The sequence below is a fragment of the Onychomys torridus genome, chromosome 19, assembly GCF_903995425.1.
Source record: "Onychomys torridus chromosome 19, mOncTor1.1, whole genome shotgun sequence".
Lineage (NCBI taxonomy): Eukaryota > Metazoa > Chordata > Mammalia > Rodentia > Cricetidae > Onychomys > Onychomys torridus.
The window spans coordinates 5,495,532-5,513,888 of NC_050461.1; the positions used below are offsets into that span (position 1 = coordinate 5,495,532).

Here is an 18,357-nt window from a genome sequence, read left to right on the forward strand (position 1 = left end):
GGGATTAAAGGTGTGCACCACCATGCCCGGCTTCTGTGTGATTATTTTGTAAGTGGGCTGTCAGACTGCCAGGGCTTGGCAGGACCTGGAGAGAAAACTCCAGCTACAGGATACAAATTTGAAAGGGAAAATCAAACTATCATCATTTGCACATGATGTGATAGTATACAGAAGTGTCTCTAAAAATTCCGACAGTGAACTCCTATAGCTGATGATAAGGTGGCTGGATACAAGACTAACACAAAAAAATCAGGTTTCTGTATACAAATGACAAATAAAGGACTGAGAAAGAAATCAAGGAGACAAAATCTTTCACAATAGTGTCAAATAATATAAAATATCTTGGGATAATTCTAACCAAGCAAATGAAAGGCTTATATGATAAAAATTTCAAGTTTTTGAAGAAAGATATTGAAGAAGATATCAGAAGATGGAAAGATCTAATGTGCTAATGGATTGGTAGAATTAACATAGTAAAAATGAGCATCCTACCAAAAGAAATCTACAGATTCAGTTCAATCTTCATCAAAATTTCAACACAATTCTTTACAGAATTTGAAAGGACAACTTTCATCTTCAGATGGAAGCACAAAAATAGTAGAATGGCTTAAGCAATCCTGGAAAGTAGAAGAACTATCACCATCCCCAATTTCAAGCTGCACTACAGAGCTATCATAATTAAAATGACATGGTATTAGCATCAAAACAGACACATTGATCAATGGAATCTAATTGAAAACCCAGACATAAGTCCACATACCTATGGACACCTGATTTTTATAAAGAATCCAGAAATACATTGGGGAAAAAAAAAGACATCTTCAAAAAAATGGTGCTAGTCTGCATGTAGAACCAAAATAAATCCACACTTATCACCCTGCACAAAAATCAACTCAAAATGAATCAAAGACTTCAACATAAAACCAGAAACTCTGAACCTGATAGAAGAGAAAGTAGGGAATAACTTTGAACTCATTGGCACAGGAAAAGACTTTCTGAACAGAATGCCATTAGCACAGGCATTAAGATCAACAATTCATAAATGGTACTTGATGAAACTGAAAAGCTTCTCTAATGCAAAGAATGCTGTCATTTGGAGAAGGGGGCAGCTTTCATAATGGGAAAAGATTTTTAACAACTCTGCATCCAATAGAGAACTAATATACAAAATGTATGAAGAACTCAAGAAAGCAGATATCAAGAAAACAAATGAACCAATTTAAAAAATGGAGTACAGATCTAAACAGAAAATTCTCAGAAAAGGAAGTTCAAATCACTGAGAAACACTTAGAGAAATGTTCAACATCATGGAAATGCAAATCAGAACTACTTTGAGATTCTATTTACTCCTGTCAAAATGGGTAAGATCAGTAACACAAATGACAGCTCAAGCTGGTGAGGATGCAAAGCAAAGAGAACAATCCTCCATTGCTGGTGGGAGTCCAAAGTTGTATAGCCACTATAGGAATCAAAAATTTTGGAACTGATCTACCTCAAGATCCAGCTAATACCATTCTTGGACATATACCAAAGGCATTTCAACCTACCACAATGCCACTTACCCAGTCATGCTCGTTGCTGCTCTATTAATAACAGCCAGAAACTGGGAACAACCTAGATATCCCTCAATAAAAGAATAGATAAAGAAAATGTGGTACATTTACACAACAGAGTAAAAAAAAAAAAATTACACTGGGAAAATGGATGGAACTAGAAAAAAATCATCTTGCATTAGCCCAGACTCAGAAAGATAAATGTGGTGTGTATTTGTTTGTATTAGACATTAGCCATTAAATAAATGATAATCAAGCTACAATCCATAGACCCCGAAAACTTAGGTATAGAGGAAGGGTCAGAGGGATGGGGGACACATGAAACTCCCTGGGATGGTGAAATGGAATAGGTTTTATGGATGGCGTGGGGGTAGGTGGGAACAGGAACAGGAGAATCAGGTGGAGAGAAGAAAAGAAAGAGTTGAAGGAGAGAATGTGGGAATACAGCTGGAATTGCGCAGCATTTGAGGGATGATATGGAAACCTAGAAGAGTGGAAACTTCCTAAAATATATGAAATCTTCTAATACTGGGGTATATGGAGTCTCAACTGGCCATCTCTTGTCACCAAATGAGGTGGCAGTACTGGGTTGCAAGCTAAGGGGGTCCCTAGACAATCCCCAACCAACCAATGCTGGTGCCAAGACAATAGTTGCTCTCCACAAACTGACAGCATGGCCTCATTGTTCATAATCACACCCACACAACTCACTGAACATGGAGAAGTCAAGCAGGTGCCTGTATGGAGCCTTCACCACTACATTCTAGTGTCTTTGATGTGGAAGGGTACTCTGCAGACTACCAACCAAAAGAGAAATATAAACATCAACCCAAACACATAACCTTTGACTTACAGATTGTCCTGTCCACAAAATATGATAGGGCAATGGCAACATAGAACTTGTGGGAATAGGCAACCAATGTCTGATTTGACTCAAGGCCCACTCCATAAGACATATCTCATATCCAACACTACTTAGGTAACCAAAATCCCAAAGCTATATATCCTAGAGACCTAGAGTAAAACCAAATACTACTGCTCTAAAAAAATAAAAAAATAAATCAATAAAATGACCCCTAATGATATTGTGCTATACTCCAAGATCAATGCTTTATTTAGTCATCATCAGAGAAACTGCCTCTTGCAGGAGATGATAACAGATGCAGAGACCCACAGCCAGACATTACATGGAGAGAGAGTCTAAATGGGAAATTTCCATCAAATCTTTCCCTTCAGAGCTCAGGGTACCCTGTGGAAGAGGTAGCAGAAAGAATGTGTAAGAGCCCAAAGGAATGGAGGACATCAGGAGAGCAATGCCTTCTGAAAAAACTAAGCAGGGCACATATGAGCTCATAGAAACTCTACAGAGGTCTATACCAGGTCTTTGTGTACATGTTGTAGCTTTTGGCTTCGTATTTCTATGGGACTCCTCAGTGTGTAAATGAATAGATCTCTGATTCTTGTGTCTTCTCTTGGGGATCTTTTCCTTCTGTTGGTTTGCTTTGATAAGTCTCAATGTGATGGTTTTTGCTTTACCTTATATTTTATTTTGTTGTGCTCAGTTGTTATCTCTTAGAAGCCCTTTCTTTTCTATTGACAGAAAAGGAATGGATATGGTGGGAAACCGGGGGAGTAGGTAGAAGGGAAGCTATAGTCAGAATATATTGTATGAGAAAAGAATATATTTTTAATAAAAGGAAAAAAGAGTAGCTACTAATAACTTCATGACACAGTCAAGACTAGGCTATCTTGCAATCTCCTCTGCCAATACCATTAATCTAAAATGCTTCAATTTAGCCTCAGGCAGATTTTTTGGACAAGGGATGGGAAGGAGCCATATTCTCTGCCAAAATATCACAGGAACAATCTGTAGGCTACTTACTAATATTCTTCTCCTCTAAAACATCTTGAGTAGAGCTATCATAATCTACATTGCTCACATGTGGTTACTAGTATGGTCCATTAATCTCTGCTTAAAGCATTCAACTGCTTTCCTAATCCAAAGTCCCAAAGTCTACATTCTGCCAATAAGCAGCATGGTCAGGCTTATTACAGCAATACACCAGTCCCTGGTACCAACTTCTATCTTGATCATTCTTCTATTACTATCAAGGGTCATCATGATCAAAGCAACTACAATAAGAGGAAACATTTAATTGAGAGCTTGCTTACAGTTTCAGAGGTTTAGTCCATTATCAAGATAGGAAGCAGAGAGACAGTAACTGAGAAATACACCCCAATCCATAGGCAGGGAGAGATAAAGACAAAGACTCTGGTATTGACAAGAGATTTGAGACTAGGGCTTTTGAAATCTCAAAGCCCACACAGTAACACACTTCCTCCAACACGGCCATGCTTCATAAACTTTAGAAAGAGTACCACTCCCTGGTGACCAAGCATTCAAATACATGAGCCTATGGGGGGCCATTCTTATTCAAACCACCACAGGTAGCATGGTAGCATAGTTGCCCATTGTCAAACATTAAGTTTACACTAAGGCCTAAGAGTAGAAGGGAGAATATAGTAGAGCTTTGTTCCAAAATCCCAAAGGTCTCTTCTGTGATTCATTGTCGGGGACTGCTAAAGGCTCGAAACAGCATCCCTGTTTGCCACTGACACCCCAAGTACCATCAGGTCTACTGAATCATACAGTCCAAGTGATAGAGCAGCCTACATAGCAGCCTAGACCTGTTGAAAAACCTTTTCCTATTCTGAGCCCCACACAAAGCTAGCAGTCTTTCAAGTCACTTGATATATGGGCCAGAGTAACACGTCCAAGTAAGTATTTGCTGTCTCCAGAATCCAAATAGGCCCAATAATGTTGTGCTTCTTTATGGTGGTGGGAGGGACCAGGTGCAATAACTAATTCTTCACATTAGAAGGAATATCTCTGCATGTTCCACATCACTCCTAAGAGTTTCACTGAGGCACAAGGCCTTTTGAATTTTGGTTGGATTTATTTTCCACCCTCCAATGTGTATATGTATTACTAACAAGCCCAACGTGGCCCAGTCAGCATAATGTCATCAATATAGTGAACTAATGTGATATTTTGAGGAAGAGACAAATAATCAAGATCCCTTCAGGCTAAGTTACAACACACAGCTAAAGAGTTAATATATTCTTGGAGTAAGACTGTAACAACATACAGATGGCCTTGCCAACTGAAACAAAACTGCTTCTGGTGGTCCTTATGGACAAGTACTGAAAAAAAGGCATTTGCTAGGTCAATAGCTGCATAGTATGTACAAGATGTGTTACTCTGCCTGAGTAAAGACACTATATCTGGTACAACAGCTGCAATTGGAGTCACTACTTGATTGAGTTTTCAGTAGCCAACTGTCATTCTCCATGGTGCATCTGTTGTTTGCACTGGGAGTTAGAGGGAGGTGTGTGGGAGCCACCACCCCTGCATCTTTCAAGTCACTGATGGTGGGACTATGTTATGTGATTCCTCCAGGGATGTGGTGCTGTTTTTGATTCACTATTGTCCCTGGCAGAAGCATCTCTAAAGGCTCCCATTTGGCCTTTCCAATTATAATAATCTTTACTCCACAGGTCAGGAAACCAATCTGAAAATTCTGACAACTTCTAAGTATAAATATCCCAATTATACATTCTGGGACTGGGGAAATAATGACAGGATGAGTTCGGGACCCACTGGACAAACTGTAAGTTGGACTTCATTGAAAACCTCATTAATCACTTGGTCTTTATAAGCCCCTACTTTAATTGGAGGCCCATACTATTTCTTGGGGTCTCCCAGAATCAGCGTCAATTCAAAGCCACTATTTAATAGACCCCAGAAAGTCTAACTGTTTCTTTTCCCTCAGCATACATATGGAAAAGGCCATAGGTCCCTCTTGGAAGGACTGAAGAAGGCTAAAAGAAAACTCTGAGGCATTTCATCAAGGTCTTTCCTCAGGGGAAGCTGGCCTTGCCTTCATTCAATGGGCGCTGGATCTTCAAACTGGCTCACATACGGAAACTGGTTTACAGTCTAAGATTTTACTTGGCCACACTCTGATGTAGCCTTCCTTTCATTTGTTTGAGAATTTTCCACTTATAAAACTTAAACAAGATTTCAGTAGGCTTCTTATCTGTATCATGCCTGGAAACACTATGATTGATTAGCCAATACCAAGAGTCTGTCTGAGTCCTACCACCATAAAGTTCACTTTGCCTGTGCTGACCATGGACAAGGCCATTATGAGCAGTTGCATTTTCCTCTGCTGTTATCTAGGCCCCTTCTACTATGGGGCCCATTTAACCCCACTGCACTTAATTCATCCAACTGAGCACAAGAAAAAGGCAGCAGCATGGCTCTTCAAATCTTCTGGTGCTCATCTCACATTCTGTGTCTTACGGGGTGAGTGACAGGCATGTCTTCTGGGCCTTCCCCTTGTGGAGGATAAGGTTTTACATAGTGTGTCCCCAAGCATTTCAATTTCCCTGAGCCTTCATCATCACTAAGCCAAGGGATATCAGGCAACACCAAACCCTTTTCAGTAGGTCATCTTTTGTCAAATGCTTTAGCCAACCATTAAAAAAAACTTTGACACCTTTCTTGACTGTGACAGCTTCCACATGAAACCTAGAATCTCCACTCAGAAGGCCCATATCAGTAAATGCAACCTGCTCCAGTTTTGTGTTCCTTCCACCATTATCCCACAAACTTAAAATTCATTCCCACACATATTTCCCATACTTCTGCTTGAATGAATCAGCAAACTCTTTAAGATCTTTAATAGCATTGCACACCTCCTAATGGACTATAATTCTTATCTCTCCCTAAGAGCCTATTTTGCCTTAAGTCTGGTTATTGGTTCAGTTGCATCCACTGGTGGGCCATGAAGAAGAGAAGTTGTCATAGCTAGGGTTTCTATTGATGTCAAGAGACACCATAGCCACAGAAACCCTTATAAAGGAAAACATTTAATTGGGTGGCTTACTGTTCAGAGATTTAGTCTATTATCACACTGGCAGGACATGATGGCATGCAGGCAGATATGGTGCTGAAGAAGGAGTTGAGAGTGGAGGAGCTGCATCTTGATCCAATAGGCAACAGATATGGGTCTGAGATATTGGGCATGGCTTGAGCACATATGAGATCTCAAAGCTCCCCTCTATGGGATGCACTTCTTCCAACAAGGACACACCTACTCCAACAAAGCCATATCTCCCACTAGTGCCCTATGAGCTTATGGGGGCCAATTACATTCAATCTACCACAAAAGTATTGTTATGTGGTGTCTCCTTCAGAGAAAGTCATTGCTGGTATAGCAGACAATGAATGTGTGTGTTTGTGTGTGTGTGTGTGTGTGTGTGTGTAAAGGGGTTTATTAGACTTGCTAACTGACTATTGTCCAGCTATTCCAACAATGTCTGTCTCCCACAGAAGGACCAAAATCCAGCAGTTGCTCACTCTACAAGGCTGGGTGTCTCAGATGGCCTTCAGTATATGCCAAAATCTTGAAGTAGACACTAATGTCAATGAAGGAATAGACTTGCCAGAGAGAGCAAGCAGTCAAAGAAAGCAAGCTCTCTTCTATGTCCTTTATAGAGGTTGGCTGCAGAAGGTGTGACCCAGAATAACTGTGAATCTTCCTATCTCAAAAGATGTAGATTAAAAATGGGTCTTACCATCTTATATGATTTAAATACAAAAAAATAATCCTTACAGGTGTGCCCAGCCCCTCGGGTTTTAGTTAATTCCAGATGTACTCAAGTTGGCAGCCAGGAATAGCCAGCACAGTAAGCATCTGCTACTGAGCCATATGCCTGGATCATAGTGCTGTAAAACTCATAAGTATAAATCTTTGGGCTAAGAAGATGGTTCAGTCAGTAAAGTGCCTCCCACACAAGCATCAGGACCAGAGTTCAATTCCCTAGAATCCAAGTAAAAGCTGAGGCATGGCAGTATGCACCTTGTCATCCCAATGCTGGAGAGGTATCTTGCAGGCCCCAAGAATATATTATAGAGATTCACCTGTGTATTAAAGCTAAATTTTGACAAATCCAGGGTCTGCCAAAAGGCAAATTTTATGAATATTTGGTGTTATCCAGCCTTTAATAATCCAGATGTCTTCTGCTATGAAATCCTTGCATGCCCAGACCAATTGGCAAACAATTCAGTTCCCCAGACCTGCTGAACTAACTCCCCTGCTGAGTTTAGGAGACAAACTGGCAGGAGACTCATAGCTTTGTTTCTTGTGCTAATGAAGCTCCGACCATCACCTCCCCTTGAGGAGGCCTAGTGCTTCTCCAGAGCAATTGACTGAGAACAAAAGAGGTTTTTACATATCAAGGTGAGAAGTAAAACAACATTCCTGAGGAGGGAGAGAACCACTTGCCTAGGGAAAGAAAGGGCAGGCATTTTCTGTAGAAAGAGACATAAGGGCATGGCCAGAGAGAAGAGTGGAAGACAGAGGTTCCATAGAGGGTAAGCAGATCTAGGGTAGAGTTTTCTGAGTGCCAGGAGTAGAGAGTAGCAGAAATGGAGAAAGAGGACACAGAGGATGAAGATGAGGCTGGAAGCATAGGAGTTTAGTCATTAGCAGGATTATAATCAAGGGAACTGGATGGAAGTGAAGCTATGGAAACAGGATTTCATCCCAGAGAAATAAAGTAGACTGATATAGAGCTCGGTATATCTAGAGTTATTCCTGCCTTGAATGCCTAGGGGAGCCATAGCTGAATTGATAGAATTCTGTGTTAGAGGAATAAAGTTAACATACATAAGAACATAGTGTACATAAATTTTTTTCCCTTCATATATCCCACTCCAGACATAGCTAAACCCCCAGGTAAAAATAAATAAATTGAACTACATAAGGTACTAAAATTTTTGTTCTATGCTACAGGAAAAGAAATATTTTAAGATTATCTATTTGACATAGAGAGTTAAGGAACATGAAGAACATGTCCTACTCAGTAAAGACAACTAATTTAAAAGTCAGTACAAATTTGAATGGCATTTCTCCAAGCAATGATACATGAAAAATGCTTAAGCAAAAGCATCATCACCAGGGAAATGAAATTAAAACCACAAGATAATACTTTATGATCACTGGGATAGCTGACTAAAAGTATGAATTATCACAGGTGATCACAAAAAGAGAAGTTGGAATCCTCATACATTTCTGTTGGGATGTGGTATATCTCACAGGTATTACTCAAAAATTTAGACACAGAGTGAGCATACAACCGAAAATCATATGTCTGAAAGAAAGGAAAAAAAAAATCTCCATACTAAAACTTGTACATGAATGTTCATACACTGTTATTCTCAAGCCCAAAAGTGCTATAGGTGGTGAGTAAATATATAAAATGAATGTGCTACATCCAAGCAACAGACCATCACTCAGCAAGGAAAATGAAGAACTGATACTGGCTCCAGTTGGATGGATTTTGAAGACATGTCAAAGAAATCCGTCTTGAAAGACCATCTACTGTATGATTCTCACCTGGTGTTCAGAATAAGCAAATCTACAAAGGAATAAAGTGGATTAGTGGTTGTCTACAATGGAAGGGATGATGCCTAATGGACACCTAGGTTTTTTTGGATGATGAAACTGTTCTAACATTAGATCTCTTGATGTCTGCACAATTCCATGATGGACATGGTAGCCCTTCTCTCGGTGTAAGAATAATGTGTACCACACTCTCTTCAATTAACACTAGATAGCCAATGCTTTCTGTATCCTGGGTGTATAAGGATTGTGTTCTTCCCTTTCACTCCTAAGGGAAGAGCAGAACCCATCAGACCAGGCTTTCATTCTCCACTTTTATCATCCCAGTCCAAAGATCAAGCAGTCTAAATACAAAGAGAGGCTGTGACAGAACTAAGGGTACATTTGAGAACGTCTCATTTCTCACACTGGTTCCAGATCTATATTATTTGCTATGCATCACAGATAGACATCAGCTTGTATCTCTCAGCATCTAGTCTGTCACCAGCTCATGAAAGCTGCAGATTTAATTTAGGTCATTAGGTTTTGTGCTGGATAGTTTTATGTCAACTTGACACAAGCTAGAGTCATTGGAGAGAAGAGAACCTCAGTTGAGAAAATACCTCAATCAGAAGTAAGTCTGTAAGGCATTTTCTTGATTAGTGATCGATGGGGGAGGGCCCAGAACATTTTGGATAGTGTCATCCCTGGGTTGGTGGTCCTGGGTTCTGTAAAAAAAAGCAGGCTCAGTAAGCCATGGGAAGCAAGCCAGTAAGCAACACTCCTCCTGGCCTCTGCATCAGCTCCTGCCATTAAGATCCTGCTCTATTTGAGTTCCTGTCCTGACTTCCTTCAGTGTTGGACTATGATGTGGAAGTTTAAGCCAAATAATGCCCCCAACAATTGCTTTTGGTCATGCTGTTTCGTTAGAGCAATAGAAACCCTACCTAAGTCAAGTTTAAATTTCACTTAAACCAAATGTTCTGCTCGGTCTTATTTAAGAGGATTTAGATTTTTGAACACTGCTATTTCAATTCTGTCAGTGCTACTGTTTCTTTTATTAAATTCCTGAATCCATTCATAAAGAGGAAGGAGGAGACACTTGTATACCAAAATACCTTTCATTGTTCATCTCAGAAGACCAGTCTTTTCTGCCCCAAACTAACGTTGTCAATGTTACATGAATACAAAACAGTCATATAACAAATGTAATGACTTAGCACATTAGATGCAAAGTTGTTATTAAAAACAATGTATTCTTGCCTCCTCACACCCTCCACACTGGCTTTTGTTTGGCATTCTTTCCCTGGTGTAAATGCTCCCTCTTGCTATTACAAAACCTCACACCTGGATCTTGCTAAGTCGTTTTCTCTTCACTACACTCGATGCAATTTTCACATCAAGGTGTTTCTACAGACTGGACAGAGTTAGAGTTCAGCTTCTTCCAGCCAAAGTGTTTAAATTTGACTAGACAGCAGCAATTGCCTTTTAATCTAAGCAAACTGATCTGTCAAAGGCAATCAACTCAAGGAAGTTATTCCAGGAGGATCCTAATGATCCCGACGAATCACACTGCCCTCTGTGAAACTCAACCACTGAACTCCTGACATAGCATGTCACAAGCACTTAGAGGAGTAAGCACATACAGCTGAACTCTGTGTTGACACTCACTCTCTAGCCTCTCATGAGTAAGTTAAAGATCACTGCAGTCAGCTGGTGAAGAAGTGCTCTGCTCTGTGCAGTGGTGTCAATTCACGTTCAAGGATGTTATAGCAACGAGGCCTCACATTTGCACTGGCCACTGATGAGCAGTATTCCTGATCCCTCTAGAATCTGAGTCTAGATAGGCACAGGGGGTTGTTTTCTGTCAAAATCTCTTCCTGTCTTTTACACCACAGTCTCCAATGTCTTAGAAACATCTGTACCAATTCAGAACTTTATAGCAACCAGAAGTTTTTAAGTGTGTTATCTTGTTTATTATAGCACAGAGAAGCCAGTGGGTGTTAACAACATTTACAATGTATGTAAGTCACGGGACTGACAAACCTAGATTCGATCACTTCCAGTGTGGTCCTCCTGGTGTTTTGAGTTGTGTTGTTGGGCCTTTTGTTCTAATATCACTACCACTGAACTGTGGCTTGGACATTAGTCACCTCCAGAACTTAAACCTTCATCTTCAGTTGCAGTAGTGCTGGGAAGTAGAGCCTAAAAAGGGGCTTTGAGATTATGAAGTCTCTGTCTTGGTTACAACAGCAATGCCTCAGTAAAGAAGTGTTCAGGGGGACTGGAAAGATGGCTTAGCATTTGGGGAACCAACACCCTCTTCAAATTCTTCAGGTATGTGCATTCTGTGTGGACAAGCCTACATGAAAACACACACATGCACAAATAATTTTAAAATAAAAATAAATCTAGGGGCTCTTGGCAGTTCACCTGCACCCTTCCAATCCTCCATCCTACAAGGAACATTTCCATCCCATCTTGGAAGCTGTGAGCAGGCCCTTATCAGATACCAAACTTTCCAGTGCTTTAATCTTGGAATTTCTAGCTCAAGAAAAAAATATCTGTTGAAAAGATAATCAAGGAGCCGCATCTTATTACATCAAACAGAACAAGACACCACTAGGGGTAGGGAAAATGGTGGTGTTGAAAGTCCTGTCTGTGAGTGGGGATGGTGCTGTGTCTGGCTTTCACAGAAGCCTACTAGACTTTACATGAGAAAATGAGAGCCAATGAAGAGGCACCCATGACAGTGCAGTTTGCCTTGGGGCTCAGGAGGACACTCTCTCTGATGGCCGGTGTTCTTTGATGGTTTCCTCTTATCAACAGCTGAAGGTGGTTTTAAAAAAAAATAATAACCTGTATTCATTTCAATCCAAGGATGAAGAAAAAGCAGATTATCATCTAGAAAGCAATGCCAGAAGACTGATAATAATAATTAGACTAGCTAATACATTGAGCACTTAATATTTTTCACAAATCTAAATGCAGTATGTGTACTTATTTACTGAATTTTCATCATAACTCCACAAAGTGGGTATTAATAGTTTGAAAAGTGAACAATGGGAATTTGTTTAACTTGCTTGCTTATAAATATTAGAAGATTCCAGCCTACACAAAATTATTCTTCAGCTAATGTTCTGATTATCATGTGATAATAATAAGAATTTAAGAGGACTTTTGTCTAAGGGAATTTTCACTGGCTTTCTAATTACAAAAACAATACTTTCATTTCAGGAGATTTTACAACCTAGGTAGTCTAACTGACACTGTTATTAAAAACACCAAAAACTGCATTAAACTAAAAGGGTTTTTTTTAATGTGCCTTACACTAGCAAGAAGATAAGGGACACAGGAGGGCCTAATATTATAAGAAAGTGAAACCCAGAGATTAAGATGAATCATAAGTCTGGCCCTAGTAGTGTTCACTGACTTTTCATGAAGTCATTGGCTATGGGGGCCCATCCAATATTAAGCCTAACAGCTGATGTCAGAATGAAGTTGGAAACTCAAAGCCTACTTTTTTACATTAGACATTTTAAAAAATAATTTCTCACTACCCAATGCTAGTAAAGAAGAAATAATTCTCACCTAAGATTTTCAAAACAGATGTATATAACTTATGCTTTATTTGCATTTCTAGTTCAAATAAAATAATAAAATGGCTTCAATCTATACAAAAGTCCATGACTGGGGAGCTCATAGGCCCTAAGAGGAATCTACTGTTATTGTATTAAATGGCCATGCTGTCAAACTGCCTTTTATGTATTAGTGTTTATGCCTATAGATTTGTGTTGCTCTCAACATTGGTCAGAGAAGCTTCTTTTTACAATGGGTAGCAGTTAATACAGAAACTCATATTTAGTCAAAATGTCAATTAAAAGTAACTGTAGGTGCTCAGATGTGGATAAATAATCTGTTTAGCCTTCCTTATTCGAGGCTCGCAGAACAGGAAGAGAGGATGTAAGAGCTGTTAGACAGGTGAGTGCCATGAAATGCCAGCTTCTGAACATCATATAGCTGTTGTGCTATTGTGCCCATCAACTCAGAACCGAGGCGTACCCTACACAAGACCAATCCAGTCAAGGGCCCATTCTTAGCAAAAGAGCTATTGGCAGTTAGTGGCTGCTGAGATAAGGAACATTTCCTTCAAGGACAAGGCCTCTGGCATGTTTCTTATGCTGCAACAATGGCCTCACACCCATGTGCATATGGGAAGTAGCAACTGTACTTACGGAGTTATTGATAATCAAAAAATGAGGACATGAAGTTGGGAAGGAGACAAGGTGGAGGGGCATTTGTGGCAGTAGGAGAGATTAATGTTGAATGTATATAATGTATAAAATTGTATAATATGATAATTATATAAAATATACAATTTTCAAAGAATAAATGTAAAATATATTTTTAAAAACATTGCCATGGTTGGAAAGTGGTCATTCAGTTTCATATATTGGAGGTAACTCCCAAATTCACTGGTGTCAGTGATATCTGGGTTAGTAATAAGGATCTTAGGTCATTAGAGTCAGACACTTATGATGGTGGTAGTGGCACTATGAAAGTTCCCATGCTAACACACTCGCTCTGGTCGCTGCCATATGACACAGGAAGAAGCTGGAACATTGCCAGGACCATGTTCATGGACTTCCAGCCACAGAACTATGGCACAAATAAACTTCTGTGTATAAGTTACACAGCCTCAGGTATCTTATGTAGCAACAGAAAACAAGCAAAGATAAACACATTCAGAACATTTTGCTCAAAGAATGGACAGGTATTTGAGGCCGAGATGGTAATTTACTAGAATTAAACATTAGGGGCTATAAAACAAGATTAAACCAATTGTAAAGGATTACTTTCTTATAAGTTCTTTTTATCTTTTAGCCAGTGTAATTTATAAAATGAAGAACATGGGCATTTGTGGGGTTTATTTAATATGCTCAGTAAATTATAAAAATGCTGTTCAATTTTTAGTATTGAAGAAAATAGAAATTAAAAATACAGAGATACCATTTCATACAAAGCATAGTAAAAGGCTTTTTAAAATCCAACATTTAAGATTTTAAATGTTAGTTAAGAATCTAGAATAAGAATAAGAATCTAGAATTGGATCCCTGTAACCTTAGAAGCTCCCTGAGACATAGAATCTGCCTACTTTGATTGGACTAAGAGGTGAGTATCTCCTTTCCCAGCCTGTCTCTGGGACCCAGGCCTGGGGGCACAACCCATACTCCCTCTCCCCATCCATCACTGTCCTAGGTACAAGTCAGCAGGGAAGACTCATGTGGGCAGGCATCCCCACCAACACCCCCCATCTGACCCTGCAATCTATAAGACCTACTCCTTGCTCCAAACCCACCCATCCCTCTGTGACCTCAGTGGCTCCCTGAGACACAGAATCCATCAGCTCAGATAAGGCCAAGAGAGAATCCTTAAGACACAGAATCTGCCAACCCTGATTTGAACAAGAGCTCTGATTGGACCAAGAGCGGCCCCCTGAGACATAGGCACATCCAGCACAAAGTGGACCAACAACAGCTCCTTCAGACACAAGACAGCTCTTGCACCTATTGGAGGAAGAGATGGGTAGACTCCAGTGCAAAAATACATACAACAAAATAAAGAGCAATATGGTACCAACAGAATGTAGAAGAAACAGAAGAAAGTAACCTTAAAAATAAATTTATGAAGATTATAGAGGACTTCAAAGATAAAATGAAAAATTTCTTAAAGAAATTGAAGAAAAGACAAACAAAAATTAGAAGAAAATAATAAATCCCTTAAAGAAAGACAAGAAAAAGCAATTAAACAGGTGAAGGAAACAGTTCAAGACCTGACAATTGAAATAGGAAAAAATGAAGAATACACAAACTGAGGGAATAATGGAAATAAAAAAATCTGAGTAAATGAATAGGAACTACAGATGCAAGCCTAACCAACAGAATATAAGAGATGGAAGAGAGAATCTTTGGCATGGAGGATACAATAGAAGAAATAGATTCATCAGTCAAAGAAAACACTAAAGCCAAAAATGTAATGACACAAAACATCCAGGCAATCTGGGACACTATTAAAGGGCCAAACCTAAGAATAATAGGGATAGAAGAAGGAGAAGAATAGCAACTCAAAGGCACGGAAAATATATTCAACAAAATCATAGAAGAAAACTTTCCCAACTTAAAAAGGAAATACCTATGAAGATACAAGAAGCTTATAAAATACCAAAAAAGTTCCCTCACCACATAATAATCAAACCACTAAACATGCAGAATAAAGAAAGAATATTAAGAGCAGCAAAGGAAAAAGGCCAAGTGACTTATAAAGGCAGACCCATCAGAATAACACCGACTTCTCAATGGAGACTCTGAAAGACAGAAGGTCCTGGACAGACATAATGCAGACACTAAGAGACCATGCACGCCAGCCAAGATTACTATACCCAGCAAAACTTTCAGTCACCATAGACAGAGTGCAAAAGATATTCTAAGAAAAAAACAGATTTAAACAACACCTGTCCACAAATCTAGCCCTACAGAAAGCACTAGAAAGAAAACGCCCACCTAAGGAAGTTAGACACACCTATGAAAACAGAAGCAATAGCTAACCCCATAGCAGCAAAGAAGCACACACAGTACCACCAAAAGATAACAGGAATTAACAGTCACTTGTCATTAATATCCCTTAATATCAATGGACTCAATTCGCCTATAAAAAGACACAGGCTAACAGAATGGATATGAAAACAGGATCCATTCTTCTGCTTCATGCAAGAAACACACCTCAATTTCAAAGACAGCAATTACCTCAGAATAAAAGGCTGGAAAAGACTTTCCAATCAAATGGACTTAAGAAGCAAGCTGGTGTAGCTATTCTAATGTCTAAACAAATTGGCTTCAAACTAAAATCAATCAAAAGAGAATGGGAAGGACATTACATATTCATTACAAGAAAAATCCACCAAGATGAAGTCACAGTTCTAAACATTTATGCCCTAAGTACAAAAGCACCCACATATGTAAAAGAAACATTACAAAAGCTTAAATCACACATTAAGCCCCACACACTAGCAGTCTGAAACTGCAACACCCCACTCTCACCAGTAGATGGGTCTGCCAGACAGAAACTTAACAGATGAATAACAGATCTAACAGATGCTATGACTCAAGTGGACTTAATAGATACCTTTAGAACATTCCACCCTAACACAAAAGAATATACCTTCTTCTCAGAACCCTATGGAACCATCTATAGAAGTGACCACATACTTGGTCACAAAGCAAATCTCATCAGATACAAAAAAATTGGAATAACCTCCCATATTTTATCAGAACACCATGGCTTAAAGTTATATTTCAACAACAACAAAAATTTATAGAAAGCCTACAATCTCATGGAAACTGAATAATGCTCAATTGAATCACCAATGGGTCAAGGAAGAAATAAGAAAGAAACTAAAGACTTCCTAGAATTCAATGAAAATGAATGTACAACATACTCAAACTTATGGGACACTAAGAAAGCAGTGCTAAGAGGAAAATTCATAGCACTAACTGCCCACATAAAGAATTTGGAGAAATCTCACACTAGCTATTTAACAGCACACTTTAAAGCTCCAGAACAAAAAGAAGGAAACTCACCCAGGAGGAATAGATGTCAGGAAATAACCTAATTGAGAGCTGAAATCAATAAAATAGAAACAAAGAGAACAATACAAAGAATCAATGAAAAAAAAGTTGGTTCTTTGAGAAAAATGAACAAGATAGACAAGCTCTTATCCAAACTAACCAAAAGACAGAGTGAGAGCATCCAAATTCACAAAATCAGAAATGAAAAAGGGGGGGGGGGCAGAACAACAGACAATGAGAAAATCTGGAGAATCATAAGGTCATACTTCAAAAACCTCTACTCCACAAAACTAGGAAATCTAAAAGAAATGGACAATTTTCTGGATAGGTGCCACATACCAAAATTAAATCAAGACCAGATAAACAATTTAAATAGATCTATAACTCCTAACAAAATAGAAACAGTCATTAAAAGTCTCCCAACCAAAAAAAGCCCAGGACCAGATGGTTTCAGCACAGGATTCTTACCAAAAGCAATCTACAGATTCAATGCAATCCCCATCAAAATACTAACACAATTCTTCACAGACCTGGAAAGAATAATACTCAACTTCATATAGAAAAACAAAAAACCCAGGATAGCCAAAAGAATCCTGTACAATAAAACAACCTCTGGAGGCATCACAATCCCTAACTTCAAGCTCTACTATAGAGCTACCATAATAAAAACAGCTTGGTACTGACATAAAAACCGAAATGTGGAACAATGAAATCGAATTGAAGACCCTGACATTAACCCGCACACCTATGAACATATAATTTTTGACAAAGAAGCCAAAAATGTACAATGGAAAAAAGAAAGCATCTCAACAAATAGTGTTGGCATAACTGGATGTCAATGTGTAGAAGGCTGCAAATAGATCCATATCTGTCACCATGCACAAAACTTAAGTCCAAGTGGATCAAAGACCATAAATCCAATTACTCTGAACCTGATAGAAGAGAAAGTAGGAAGTACTCTTGAAAAAAATGGGTTTTATGTGTACATTGGAAGACAATTGGGCTTTGTTTGAAATTTGGGGCAGTCTGATAATGGAACAACTATATGAGAAGATTAATGTTGATGGAATTATGCACATTATTAATCTTCTTATCCTTATTTTACTATTTAAAAAGATAGTCAATTTAAGTGCCAAGATAAAAATTCTAGAAAAACTGTTAAACCTGTTTAAATGAATTATAGAGAAATTCAGATTCAGACAGAAGAAATTAACAGTGAAATTGTTTCAGGATTGGATTATAAGGTTACAGAAAGAAAGCCTGTTTTCACATAATCACCCTTAATTTATCTGGTAACCATACAACAGCAACCTGGTCAAGTGAATACACAAAATATTTGGACTCCAGTTGAAATGTTAGACTTACGAAGGTTTAAGGAGGCAATAGTATCTTATGGCATGCATTCTCCATATGTAAAACAAATGTTAAACTCCTGGTCAACTTATAATAGAATTATACCACAGGACTGGCGGGAGCTGACACAGGCAGTTCTGGAACCCGGACAGCAGCTCCAGTGGCAAATGTGGTTCAAACAGGAAGCTAAAAACATAGCAAAACAATGTAGTGATAGAGGTATACAAATCTTCCAGGATCAGCTTGTTGGAGAAGGCCAATATGCTGCAGTACAAACACAATGTTTATATGATATGCAAACTCTAATTCTATGTCAAATGGCAGCCTTGAATGCATGGGACAGATTTGAGGAACAAGGAAAGAAAACTGAGTCAT

The 18,357-nt window shown here is 38.9% G+C and overlaps 1 pseudogene; it reads right to left on the minus strand.

Moving 5' to 3' along the window:
• Window positions 1–4,053: 4,053 nt before the first annotated feature.
• Window positions 4,054–5,761, minus strand: LOC118570656 (annotated as a pseudogene).
• Between the last annotated feature and the right edge of the window lie 12,596 nt (window positions 5,762–18,357).